This window comes from Tyto alba, unplaced genomic scaffold (genome assembly GCF_018691265.1).
Source record: "Tyto alba isolate M040663 unplaced genomic scaffold, T.alba_DEE_v4.0 Super-Scaffold_40, whole genome shotgun sequence".
NCBI classification, from domain to species: domain Eukaryota; kingdom Metazoa; phylum Chordata; class Aves; order Strigiformes; family Tytonidae; genus Tyto; species Tyto alba.
In genome coordinates, this window is record NW_024881316.1 from 25,961,853 (window position 1) to 25,976,776 (window position 14,924).

A 14,924-nucleotide genomic window follows, 5' to 3' on the forward strand; every position below is an offset into this window, starting at 1 on the left:
TCCTTCTCCTTCAATATTCACACAAAGTGATGCATTTAGTCCACTAAGAATGCAGACATACAGTGAGGTTCTGGCATTCAATGGTTCCGGGCTTCATGGGACCCTACTCACTGATTTCTCAAGTCTGACTTCCAAGAAGTTGAAGAATGGGCATCCTCAACAGGAAAGCCAATAAAGGCAATGTCTATACTCCCTGGGAGAGTAGATAAGTACATAGCCAACAGTTCATAAATTTAGTGGAATTTGCCCAGACTTGTGATAATTTAACAAATTAATTTTTCTCCCAACCAGTCTTTGCTATAGTAATCAACAGGAAAATGCATAAAACTTTTAAACATGTCATGTCTTTAATTCACCTAAGAGGAGTTATAGATTCTAAAACCTAAATTAAAATACTTCCTATTAGCAATATAGCAAGCGGTATAGCTCAGCACAACTCCTCTTGTTCACAAAGGTCCATACATACATATGTGTGTATATATGTGTGTGTGTATACATGTAGACACACAAATATTGCTTGGCTTGCCTCTGTAGGCAACAGTTCCAAGCTACATTGACTCAGACTTCACCTTCAGCTTTCTCAGTCTCAGATTGTACCTTGGTGCTAATGTTTGCAGTACTTCAGGGGAGAGGGTACCAGCACTGTCACATAGAGCTTTCTCCTGTAAACTTGGTTCTTGTCATAGAGTTGTCCGGCTCTGTTGCTCTTTGATGGAGGAGTCCTTTGGCAGGATGAGATACCTCTTTGGCAGCGGTCCAGCTTCTGACCTTACTTGACTTGTTTGTTCCAGAGGTTCTCAGAGTTCCTTGGATGACACTGTCTACAGCAATGGGACACATGGACCCAGGTACTCTTTTTTGGAACCTTCACCACTGTGTGGGTCATTAGAAGCAGTTGGAGTAGACCATCCCGATGTGGTGATTGAGTGTGTTTCAGATGAAGTCCTTTAACAGGACCTAGTCTCCAGGTTTCAGATCATGGCACTGCACATAAGATGATACAGTAAACAAGCTTTGGACCTGTGAAGACACTGTGGAATCCCACTTTTGCATGAGTGGCTAATCAAGTGGGCTCTACATGTAAGAGTAGGAATCAAAGAGAGGGAAGTTATGCATCTGCCATCATGAGATCTCCATACATGATCCAAGTGTAATGCACAGCCAGAATGAAACCACGAGCTCTTTCCTTCTGAGGCTAGTTCTTGTAATTTGATCAGATACTCAATAGAAATGGAGAGGTTGGACTTAATAGCTGCAACATTTAAAAATGTTGCTGAAGAACCCTCAAGGGCAGCTTGCTTGGCAGCAGCATCAGAATATGCATTGCCAAGGCTTACTTCATCTAATGCACCTATGTGAGAAGAACAATGCATCACAGAGATAGTAATGAGCATAATAGCATATAGTAACTCCAAAATGAGAGGTCCATGAGAAAAACAAGCTCCAGAGGAGGTAATAAATCCTCAGTGTTTCCATATCTGACCTGTAGAATGACAAATATTAAATGCATACCATGAATCAGTACAGATATTTACACTTTTTCCTCATGTGAGGGTACATGCTTGAGTGCAACAAGCTCAGCAGATTGTGTGCTTGAAACTGTAGGGAAGAAAAACATTTTGAGAATTTTGAACTGGGAGAAAACTGCACATTCTGCAACTAGTTTTCTTCATAAAAGAGCTGTCTGTAAGAAGGGTGAGGTCTGGGTTGAATCGAGTTGATAAGACAGCAGAGATTCTGGAGTTGGTTGGTTGCCATTTCCTTTCTGAAATTGTACAACCCAGATACTCAATCTCTTGCTTGCACAATTGCAGCTTCTTTGGGGATGTTTTGTGTCCTTTATTGGTCAAGGCACAGAATAAATTGAGTGTGTACTCTTGGCAGGCCTCCAAAGAGGAAGAAGCTACCAGATCGCCCACATACTGTACCAATACTGAGGCACTCTGGAGTGTAACAGAATCTAAATCTCAGTTTAATCACTGGAAGAAAACAGTAGAGGATTCACAGTACCCTTGAGGAAGTCTGGTCCAGGTGTACTGTTGTCCCTGCTGATTAAAGGCAAACAAAAACTCTGAATTGAGGTATAAGGGAATAGAGAAGAAGGCAGAACATTGGTCAGTAACAGCAAAATGAGTAACCTCTGCAGGGATAGAAGTTGGAATAGTCACAAGGTTAGGAACAACTAGGTAACTGAGGATTAAAAAAAAATATATTTTTTCATGAATCTTGAACAAACCTCTAGATATGTCTTCTTTGTTCATCTAATTTCTCTTCTTTCTTTACTGGCAAAATGAATTTGTTAGAAGGTGACCTGGCTGGTACTAAGACATCCTGCTCCTTTAAGGAGATGACAAGGCAGATGCCATCCTCAGTTTCTCAAGCAAGAGGATATTGGGGAACTTCTGGGAACATCTGACTATTTTTACATTTAATTTTTACTGGATCATCTGCTAAGAGTCTTCTCACATCATTAAAATGGGAAGCCCACAGTTTGGAAGGAACCTGGGAGAGGAGATCCAAGTCAATGGAGGTGCCTTCAGACTGTAGCCTTTCAGCAGTAAGCAGTGTGACCAGATGTCTTGTTTGATGATGTGGAATGTCCAAATACACTCCAAATACATGGGGAACGATAAATTATGGCTCCTAATTTGCACAGCAGACCCATTCTCAGAAAGTTCATAGGGGAAGCTGGACTGAGGAGGAAGGCATGCTCCTCGCTCAGTGGGAGAAGAACATGCCAGTGAGTTGGTTCAGATACAGCATGACACATACTGTTTCCAACAACCTCTGCAGCATTAATTATCTTATCAGTTGGCTTCAAACCTGGGCTTTCTGAATTCTGGATATTGGAGAAAGAAGATCCAGTATCAATTAGAATTTCTAGAGGACTATTATCGACAAGCAAGGTGACAGTAGAATCAATTTGAGAGACATAATACTTTAAATCTGGATCTACTTCTAACCCTGTACCACATGGGTATAAGGTAGGGTGTCTGGCATCATCAGTGTAATTAAAGGGATATCTGCTTGAACTAGATTTTCAACTGGAACTGCCGGTTGGGTTACAGGTGGAGGAAGTGCTGTGGGGGGACCACCAAGTGTCCAAGTGTCCTGGGTTTGAGTGAGTGGTGGGTTTTTTTGGTAGCAGAGAAGGGGCTATACAGGTGGTCCCATGTGAGAAGCTTCCTGAAGCTCCTCCAGCTCCAAGTCATCTCCACCTCTGCAAGAAAACTGAGCCAATCAGCTGCACCTCTGCGATAATGTATTTAAGAAGGCACCTGGTGAGGAGGAGTTGGACTTGTGAGGAGAAGTTGCGGCAGATGCATGAACACCAAGGTCAGTGGAGGAACGGAGGAAGGAAGGAAGGGGGAGGTGTGCCGGAGCAGAGACCCCCCTGTATCCTGTGGTGAGACGGCAGGGCGGCCCCCCCCTGCCACACATGAAGATCTATGGTGGATCACACATTGATTTATGGCCTGTGTTTTTTTCCTGGCTGATCAAGGTGCTGTGACCGAAGAAGGCCGGGGTCTTGTGGGAAAAGGTAGACCGCGCTGTTGTAATTAAGCGTTGGGAGGATTGCAGCATGCGGGGGAGTCCCACGCCGGAGAAGCTTGGGAAGGGCTGCAGCCCATGGGAGGGACTCCAGTTGGAGAAAGTTGGTGACCCACGACAGAGCAGTGTAAGGAAATGCTGTAGCCCATGGGAGGGAGTTATGTTGGAGAAAGTTTGTGGAGGACTGTCTCCTGTGAGAGGGGGACCATGATGGAGCCGGGGGAAGAAGTTCCAGAAGCTCCCCCCACCGAAGATGGAGAAAGTGTCAGCACTGACTGCACTCCCCATTCCCTGCCCCTGCGCTGCTGGAGGAGGAGGTAGAGATATCGGGAGCAGAGCTGAGCCTGGGAAGAAGGGAGGGGTGGGGAGAAGGTGTTCTCAAGATGTGGCAATGATTCTCACTGTCCTACTCTGTTACGTGTTGTTAGTGTCTGTAATAAATATATGTTATTTTTTTCTTCCCCTAATGAATCTGCCTTTTGTTCGTGACCAGAATGGGTGATCTACCCCATCCCAGTCCTACCTTGAACCCCAAGCCTGGCTCATCTGCCCCTTCTCATTGCCGGAAGAGAAGGGGGAGTTAGTGGCTGCGTGGTGTTTGGCTGCCGACCAGGCCCAAACCACGACAGTGACAAACCTGAGTTATGACTATTCAGTGTCAAGGACTGAATTGTATTTTCAAATGATTTCCACCACCAATAGAGCTCAGGAACTTTTAATTTACCCAGAAATTGCTAAGGAGAATAAAGAGATTAAACTGTTTGTATTGTTTTTCATTAGGAATTGCTAATTAGTTGAGAGCAAATCTATTTGTTCACCTCTCTAACATTTTGTAAAAGAAGAAAACAATTCGGCTGCAACACTAGGATCAAACTGCAGCTGCAATCTAACTGAGTCTGTCTTACTCCAGTAGGAGGAATTTGTAACCTTTGGGTTTTTTTCTGTTTTTCATGTTTTATTGGCTGTTGGGAGTCAGTTCTGACAACCAGGTGGATTAAGGAAACACACATAGTTTATCAACTAAAGATACGTTACAGCAAGAGGAGCTGTCAATTAAAGTTTAAAGATTTACCAAGGTACCCCAAAGGAGTTATCTTTCAGTTGAGGTATGGAGGCAGTTTGAGTAGCATTCCAGCTCACTGATACTAGTGACTCTAAGAAAGGAAAGACAGAAAGCAATACAAATGCAGTTTTAGTAGCATCAGAGAAGTACTAAATAGCCTAACAGTCAAGGATGAGATGCTATATCCTGAATAATTCTTTGATTTTCAGAAGCCATCTAACCACTGTACAACTGCTGTTTGCCATTTTCTTAAGCACAGAACAGAATTTTTGTTCTGTTATTGACTGTTCTGTATACTGTGGTGATTTCTTAGCTGAAACTGTGGTGATCAGAGACCAATTCCTATTACAGTTGACTTTCACATTACTTGGTATTTTAGTACTTGCTTAGCTTCCCTAGTGCTACACAGTGGTCTATTAAGAATTGTAGAATAGAACATTACTATGTTTTAGCACACATCCCTTTGCCCTTCCTTTCATTAGCTTCACCAGTGTTCTCTGGAGCCTGGGGCCAAAACAAGAGAATTCAAAAATCAGAATAGGAGGTACAGGAATCTCTGGCATAAAAAGGTGCTAAGAACTCAAGGGATATATTGCTCTTTTACTGTTTCTCTGACCATGCATGAAATCTTGCAGCAGACTTCTGCTGAAGCTCTTACCTCGCAGAATTTGCAATAGTACCCAATTTTTATTAACTTCAGGGAGGAGGACACTGAGGGAGAAGCACATACTGAAGCATCTATCTGTAGAGTGTGGAGTAGACAAAGAGAATTGGGTTCAGAAACAGATTTCATCTTTTTATAAATACAAGCTGAGAGACTGAGTGGCTCAGTAACTGGCACCATGGAGGAAACAGCCATCAGAAGGCTGTTGTGTTGGATGGGACAGGAACAGACAGTTGATATCACAGAACTGGTCACAAAGACAAACTTTTATGTTTTCTCATCTAGGATTAAGAGACATGTTTCTTCCAAATGGTTCAAAAGCAACACATACGACTACTTCTTATTCAGAAATTTTCATTTATATATCAGTTGGCACTTCTAGATGACCCTGCTGTAGAGAAAACACTGATAACTTCAGCAGTCTTACTCATTTTTGCCTGTATTTGTTATCTAGAGGAAGGAGATGACCTTCTGATTAAATAAATACATACTAAGTTTTCACTAAACTACAAGAGACATGTATCTACTGTAAGTTTCAAGAAAAAAACTCTATAAAAAACATTAAATACATCTTTTTGCACTTTTCATGCCAAAAAAAAAAAAAAAAAGAAGAAAAAAATTGTACTGCTAGTGAACTGAAGCCAAAATATGCAGCTTTAGGATCTCTTGTGATTTTGCTGAGCTCTAGACAACACCTACATAACTGAATTGTTTTGCTTCAGGACAAGTTACATCAATCAGCAGTTTCCTTGTTACTTAGAGACCCTTGGGATAGCACACAAGTTAAATGCCATTATCCTCCATTCATAAAATTAATCCCTTCCAAGAGTACCTTACAAGCATATGTAATTTAGGTGCATGAGAACACTTTGTATAAGACAATTTACTAGAAAAAATGCCATTGTAAGTACTGACATTTGCATCTTGAAGCTGTTCAACAAGTAGCAAGGCAGACACTCACTGACTGAGGGGAATAATGTTCAAAACACACCTTCTAATAGGTTGTGAATTGCCATGAAGGTGAGAAATGCAGCTGAGGCACAAAGGAGAGCAGTGTGGGGTGATGTAATCCTCAAGTTTGAGGAGTGTATATAATTGTCCTACCTAGATTCCCTTTCAAAACACTGGATGGACAAGTAGCTAACAATGGAGCCTCTCTGCAGTGTTTCTTAGCCCTTTCTTGCTCTCCTCCTTTCAGCTCATTGGCATTGCACAACAGGGCACTTATTGTTGTACAATGGAGGTCTGATTCCTTTCAGCTGCCCTCCAGTGTGCCAGATAAAAGGACTAGACTTTCCCCAAGCTGCTATGTGCCTGTAAATGCTAGAAGTTAACTCATCTGGTAGGAGCTCCTTTGATTAAGGCTTTCCAAAACTTTACTGTTAATCATTTAGGGTCAATTACTGTAACAGGTCCTAAACACTGGAAACTAATTAAAAAAAAGGAGAACCATTCTTTGTAACACAACAGTTAGTTTACTAGACTATAGAACAAACAGTCATGTTAGTCCAAATAAATAGCTTCATTATTAATCTGCTACCTGTATGTGGTCATTCAGGTTGATTTCAAAGTTCAAAAAAACTATATGAAAGTGCTTATTTTTTTTTTCTTTTGTCTTTCCCTGTAATCCAAGTGAAACTGTAGAAATATAGCAACATAGCAGATGCATATTATTATGACAGCATTATTTTTTTTTTTTTAATATTTAACTGTATCTGATCTATCTAGATGCAGTGCATTTGTGGTGAGATTTGTTTCTTATATCTGTGCATCCTCACTAAGGCATATAAACTCCAGAACTGAGAAATGATCCTGTAGCTTAGTTTGTGCTATATCCTTTGCACAGCTGTGTAAGGGGCAGACAGAACTGCTGTATGCCCCAAAGCAGGTGCAGGAGGATGTGTTCAGAATAATGACACAGTGCTTCTTGCACCTGCTAGCAAAAAGATGACTGTAACTGTACTATTTACAGGGCAGAGCTTTTCGTCTTTGAACATATGGAGAAAACAAAAAATGATTTACTCTCAAGCAGAGATAATAGAAGCTAGATCTGTGTCTGGAAAGAAAGGTCACAAGCTTTTGACCACATGCAGATGCTAAGTAAGTGCTCTACTTGTATTGCTACCTAGGACTGGATGCTGATACGACGTGGGTTAGAGACAGGTTTTTCTACAGCTGCTGCCCCAGTGCAGACCCTTGTCAATACTGAGAGCAATCTCTCCCAGTATACCTACTTTATTATTTGGGTTCCATCAGGTGAAGATGTAAAATCATTGGAAAGACAGAAGCCCTCATAAAAGACATCTTTGCTTTGTTAGAGGACTGACAAATATCAGATCATTTTACAGTAGTAATCTCTCACCTTTGAATATTCATAGGCTTTTACAGAAATATGAAATGTCCTCACAAAATAAGGTGCTCACTTTGAGCACCTGACAACCTTTGCTTTCCAAATCTGCCACCATTTTTACTACATTTAACAAAACATAAGACATGACATCTTAGGTGCTTCCAGGCACTTTTAGTTTTAGTTTCCGTGTTTGCACATAGTGATTTAAACAGGAATGCATATATGCACACACCAAAAGACTACCTTTGTGAGTTATTCCCCTTGTAATTACAGGCAGTCACTAACAGGCACAGAGAAAATTTATTAGGGACATTTTCCAACCAGTACATACAATAGTGCACAAGCCTGTTTGAAAAACTGGCATATAAAAACTTGCAGTTCATTAGAGAAATTCCGTGTCCTCACAATCTTCTCATCCATCACTCTGAGCCTTATCCTTTTCCTTGTGACTTTGTGAAAATCATTTGCAAATGATACAAACCAGGGCTACATGTAGGTACAATGAGGGTTTTGCAGTGTTACAGCTCCATCTCTGCCAGGGGATGTGGACCAGACACAGCACCAGGGTAACAGGGGAAAGGTAAGGGGAGGTAGCAGAAGTTACCATCTTTTAGTCTTCCTTGAAAGCTGGTAGAAAGATGGTTATTGAAATAAAGCTTTAGTAAGAGTCATGCCTATAAACTTTACACATTTAACGTCTCAAAAAATAGGGTATCTATCTTTTTAAACTCCACAAGTTCTACAGCACAGATTTTTCCTGAATCTCTGTCCTTTTTAACAGATGATAGACTGGTGATGCTCATTACACTACCTGCCTCTCAGGAAAAATCTGTAACCCTGTGTGATTGCTGAGAAGGTTTATACACACTGCTCCAGACCTGAACCTCTGTAAAGCTAGAAAGACTGGAAGACAAAACTTGAGACTTCTTCACAGTTGATTACAGAAGGCATTACATGGACACCCACTAAGACTATTTACAAGTACTCACAGAAATAGCTTAGAGTTCATTCCCAACCCCAGGGTTTGCCACTGGTTTTAGAAACTGCTGCTAAAGACCTACACAGTCACAGTGAATTTTCCCAGTATCTAAAATCAGTGGACTTTCCATTCACCCCACCAGTGTACCAGAATTACACTAACACAAGCAGACAGATTGTACCCCCAAAAAAGCCTCTTTTGCCTCATTAAAGAGATGTAGCAGGGAGGTCTAGCTTCTCTACCTGAGATTTCTCGCTGATCTCTGGTCCAACTGTCCCCACTGTAAATGTTAGTGAAGATAAAGATATGGCTATTGTAACACAAGCTTATAGACTCTTGAGCCTGGAATACAGGAGAATTAGAAATAGGCTATTTTCCGCATTTTCCTAGAAGGTGTCTAAGAATCATAATTTATGTATTCAGTGTATTTCTATACTGTACAGCACAATTCAATGTAGAAATGAATGGTCTGGGTACAAACAAAGAAGCAGAAGTGCTACTTTGGTTCAGTGCTATACTTGAGCCATTTCACTGGAAAAGCAAGTCCACAGAAATTGGACTAATCCCACCTAGGAACACAATAACTGTTTTATTCTTTACAAAATTCAAACTGATTTTGGCACAAGAAGGTGAAAAATAATAGACAGGAAATGTGACAATTACTTAGTGTAATTTAAAATTTATATTTTAAAAATTAAAAATACCAAGTTTCTAAAGAACACACGATGAAGCTAAAAGTTTGCTACTAAGGTTGCAAGTTTGGAAAAGTTAAGAAATTTCAGTGAAACCTTCAGTCAGCCTCTTTTATTACTAATTAATATTTCACAAATTGTGATTTTAATACTATATTTTTCAGTCCTCTGAAACAAATGCTGCCTAATGATGGCTTATATTTTCTCTTTATTGTTTGTTTTACAACCTACACTCTATTTACTACTCATGATTCAAACTCTTTTCCTAAGACAAGACTATTTTCCTCTTGGCCTTTTCAAGGGCACTTATCATTATAGTTCGCAAGAGTGAATTATTCTGTGAATAATTTTCTAATGTCTGCCATGTGAGGGATGAGGCTATCAACATTTTAAAAACTGAGAAGACAAACACAGAGGTATTAAGAGTAAAACCCTTAATTAATATTGAGTATTCAATCTCAGAAAATCATGGTTAATAAGATCTAGGATTAATTTTGGTTTACATAAATTTTCCAGACTTAGTCAGGAACTCTGTCCCTCAGAATCAGGGATAGTGTCCAGTTCTCCTTCAAGAATTCATTTGCTTTAATTAAGACCTAACTTCTTGCTTTTCATCTTACCATTTATCTAATTCACAAACTACCACATTCTAATATTTCATGTTCCTACAGAAAACAATCATCTTTCCCTGAATGACCTTAACCTATATTAGAGCAAATCTACTCAGCATGCTATATTATGCAGGAACCTTGTAGAAGAAATCACTAGTAATCAAGGCAAGACTGCCTTGCCAATTGAAAATAATGAGTTTCTCAGGCATTTCCTAAAATCTGAGCAGTTGACTTTGCAACCAAAATAAAGTTCTTTTAAGATTTTTGTGTGTGCCATGTCTTATGTGTGATCATATAAAAACTTCACCAGCAGAGTTAGAATTATTAAACCTACTGCAGACACATTTCTTCAAACTCAGGGAATTATAGCAGACTTCTTAGGCCATAACTAGAAAATAATGAGATATTTACAGTTCTGATATGAGAGGAAAGGTGAGACTTGACTATTGCAAGCCTTATACTATGACAGAGGAATATGGTCTTGACAGCAATATCTTCCTTTCAATTTTCTTGCAGTGTAAGCTAATTTGTTCCACTGTGACTCTGATTCTCCTCATGTCACTTGTCCACCTTGCCCTCTTGATCCCATTCTCCTCATCTAACCATTTTAAGTCTCGTTTCCTTCATAAAGGGTGTCTTACCTTGTCTTATTTCCAGACATCATCACTCATTCTCTCCGATTCCTACTCTAACAATTCCACTCCAATCTCTCAGTCAATCTCTGCCTCAGCTTCACATCCACAAACCAGGATCCACATCTCTATTCTTTTGGACACTCCTCCCTCCACCTCAGTTGATAGTCTTAGCTTCCTTTCTTACTCCCTTAATCTATAATACCTGTCTCTATCTACCCTCTTCGAGTCCTACTCATGTCCTTCTGAATTTAAATCAGGCATGATCCTCCTAAAGTCAACAGTCTTAAAGGCATCTGGTTGGCAATACAAGGGAGAGGGTATCCTTGTCCTTACTTGCATCAATTGTTTCTGCTCCTGCCTGCAGCAGCCCACACCTGTAATTTCATTGAAAATCCCGCTAAACTGAAAATGTTCAGAAATGGAACATGTTCAAGTAAATGAATCTATGAGATACAGAACTGCAAAACTGGTAAAATTTTACTGAGCAAGGGTGAACTGTCTTTTCTGGGGGGTCTAGATGACCAAATTTATAGAAGACAAAAGGCTACTGCCTGACATAAGCACCTCTTAGCTCATACACATCCTAGCCAGGTCCTTTCTCTAACTCATGGTGGAGCTGAAGTTTTACAAAGAAAAACATTAGTTAACCCTTAGTTAGGCATTCATAGATGTGAGGGTATGAGGCCTAATGCTTTTCAGAGATGAAGCTGTGGATTTACTTGTAGAGAAGCAAGTGTAACATGGACTCAGTTTTATCAGGAACAAATTCAACAACAATCTATATATTTAAATGTGGTGATAAAATGTCAAAATCAAGAATGCCAATTTTTCAATCAAACATGAAGGCTATAGATGAAGAGTCTATAATCTTGAAATCTTGTAAGATATTTAAACTTAATTCTAATTTAACAGGATTTTAGTTAGGTAATTCACTGCTGTTGGCTTGTTTATCGGCTGGGGGAGCTTTCTTATTTTTTTATTTTTGTCTGGTCTGCATAGCCATCGTATCTTTATATTTCCCTGAGCTAGTTAAAGAGTTGCCCTTTACAGTCACAGGAGAGAAATGAGCCCTCTTTGGGTGCAATTCATCTGATCTGCACAGGATTTATACTTTTAGATGAGAGGCACTAAGTTTGTTTTCCTCTGTGCTGTACAGAAGAAACTTAGGGTGTTTCTCTCCAAGATACACAAGGTCTCCACCTCTTGTAGTTTTTAATAAATTCTCCTATTCGTATCTGCATACATTTTCCACTTGCTGTGTGACTGAGTCAAATTCATACATGTGTGTAACTGTGGAAACTGATTTCTAATTTCAAATGCACTGGGCTTCTTGGAATCCCTTATATGTTGTTCAAGCTGATAAATGGCAACAACAGCTTGTCATCTTGGCCAGACAGCTTGTGCTATCTTTTGGCTTTGCTCAGATAAATCCAGAGGAACAGAGAGCACTTCCATAGCTGCTAGGCTGAAGCTCAATGTCCTTGGTGAGGTGAAATTCTTTACTCTACCTTTAACTAAAGGTGCATTGAAAGGATAGGGTTTTCTGCCCAGCTATCCCAACCCTTTAACAGAGTGGAAATAGTCCCTGAACACGTGGCCAATCTTTTGTAGTTTTTGCCTTTCCATAAACACCTGAGTATGCAAGACACAATCTGGCCTTAAGTACATCTCTCTGTAAATATACTCTGGAAAAAAAAAAAAAAGCACAATATTTGAGTTAAAAAAAAAATGCTGGTCTGAAGCTGTAAAATTTCCACTTGTAACCATCTCTCTTTGAATCACTGCTTTAGCAGTACTTCTGTCTGCTTAAGAAGTTTTGAAACAAATGTGCAGGTAGAAGGGGTGAAGTATTATTTGTCCCTTGGTGAATCCTCAAAGGAAATCAGACAAAGGAATAAAGTTTTGTAGCAGATGAAAAATTCCCCTACGTTTTATTTTCTCCCTGTTTGTATCTGGTTGTGTTGATACTTGAGACCTCTTATGCATTCACAACAACATTTCTCAATTTAGTGAGCATGCCATGGCAATTGATTTAGACAATGCAATAGCTGTGACAGCAATCGGGAGGCACTCCAAATTTAAAAAGTAACAGGACACGCAAAATTGAAGCCTACTGACTGTTTTTGTGATAATTGAATTTCATTGAGTTTTAGCAGTGAGAAATGAGCAATAAAAGGGCTGTTTCCAGCCACAGTTCCAGGAAACGGCTAGGGCAGCATGCATCAGAAAAATATACATTGAACATTTACATGCAGAAATCATCTGAGTTACTGATTCAGCCCAACAGGCTTCTTTCCTTCTTAACTGCAAAAATAATTCCAAAATAGAATAGGCAAGCCTTTGAGATAAAGAATTAAAGATAAAAAGGGCCGAATGATTTTGTATAGCTCCAGGACTGCAAATTTGCCGTGTGTGCAATTTAAATACTTTCCAACCTGAACAGTTGTTGTAAATGAAGATCTCTTTGGTTGCAGTTTTTCCAGAACAGTTCCTGAGGAAAGCTGTTTTCCTGGTGCTTAAAAACTTAATTTTTCACAACAGAAAATGCGCATTGGTTTTTTATTATGCTTGAACTAGTTGCTCTGGGAGTGATTGTACTTCTGGGGGTCACCTCTGAGGTCTTGTTTTCAATAAGAACAGTAGTTCTCTCTATTCTGAATGCAGCTCCAATTCACCCTGCTGACTCTCAGCCCTAGTTTAAAAAGAACAGCCTTCACACCTTCAGAAATGGCAGGTTAAGGAGTTGCACAGAATCTTTTGTTCTTCATAGGAAACAATGAAGCTTCATAACACACTGTCCAACCAATCTGCACGTCTGCAGGTGGAGTCTGGGAAGGATTCATACAGACTGGATACAAACAGATCTCTGTGACTGCCCCCTTGATTACAAGAAATGTTTTCTCCCTCTTTACAGAAGTTCCCGCTTTAAACAACTTCTTCTGTGTAAAGCAGTTCTTCCAAATTGAAGGTTTCTTGCCTCTTCTTTATTGACTTCCATGCAGGTTTCCTGAGTTCAATGGCTTAAAAGCAGGTGATTAATGAATGTGTGGTCCAGACCCTGATCAAAATCCAAATAAAATATCATTTGCCTCATCACATGTCTAACCTGGTTTACAATAAGGATTTTTATGACTGGTGAAATTGGAGGTAAGTGTTCTGTCAGAGATTAGCCTTACAGTGAGGATGCACGTACAGCACTTAGAGAACAGCTATAGAACATCTATATTCTGTAGTGACGTTCAGTCCATTGGAGGCCATAAATTTCAGTAAGACTGTCAAGAGTCAGGATTACATTTGATTGTAAACTCAAATATCTAAGAGAATGGTATTAAAGAGAATCAGCAAATACCTTTTTTCTTAATGCACCCACCTGCTACTTGAGATATACTCTATACTGGAAGAAGATTTATATGGTTCTTAGAATGAAATAAATATAGTTCAGCTACATTTTATCACTTTTAACAAACAATGGTTGCATAGACAAGCTTAAAAAGAATAAGGCTAGCTGAGAGGGTATTTTTTTCTGAATAAATGCTGACTAACCTGTTTTACTATCTTTCTTTTATGTATTCATAGATTCTACTCTGTTACTTTGAAGAGGGGGGAAGAACTGATGAGAATTTAAATATAATTCATGGTAATAGATTTGGGGCAAAACTTAACCAACTCAGTGCATTGCCTCTGCGTAAATAAATGACTTTTTATCCATAGGATAATCTAGTTATGTATTGCAGATAGAACTGTAATCACAAAAGAAAAAAAAAAAAAAAAAAAAAAAAGAAGAAAAAAGAGAAGACTTACACATCCACTCTTCGATTTTTCCCATGGAACTTTTACACAGGAGTCAGTGTGTATCAGAGCTGCCAGATTCAAAAATAGAAATGCCTTCATTACTCATTCATGCAAAGAGAATGAGGCAAAGTGTGGGTGAACATACAGTTGGACATGAAAATCCAATAAGTGCACAGAGGAACAATAATGGCAGCATGGGGAATCATAAACCAGCATTGATTGGCATTTACCATTAATTTGTATTCAATGTGTGATGCAGCTGATGAGGCACTGGGAAATAATGTATGTTTGCGAGGCAGTGCTCAGAATTGCTCTGCCACCATGCCAAAGACCTGGTGAATTGAGGAAGTGTGACAATTGCCAGCTTTTTGCTCAAACGCAGAATCTGACTTTGAGGGATCAGCTTCCCTCTGTCATAAAGAAAAATAGAGATCCACAATAGTACATTTCAAGAAACACAGGGAATGCAAATGTGAGCCAGCTGGGAGAAAGAAGAAAACATATCAGATAGTTTCTATGGTGTAAAAGCTGAAATAGTGTATAAATGCAAATACTTTTATGTCATGGTAACTTTGGAGGACACAGT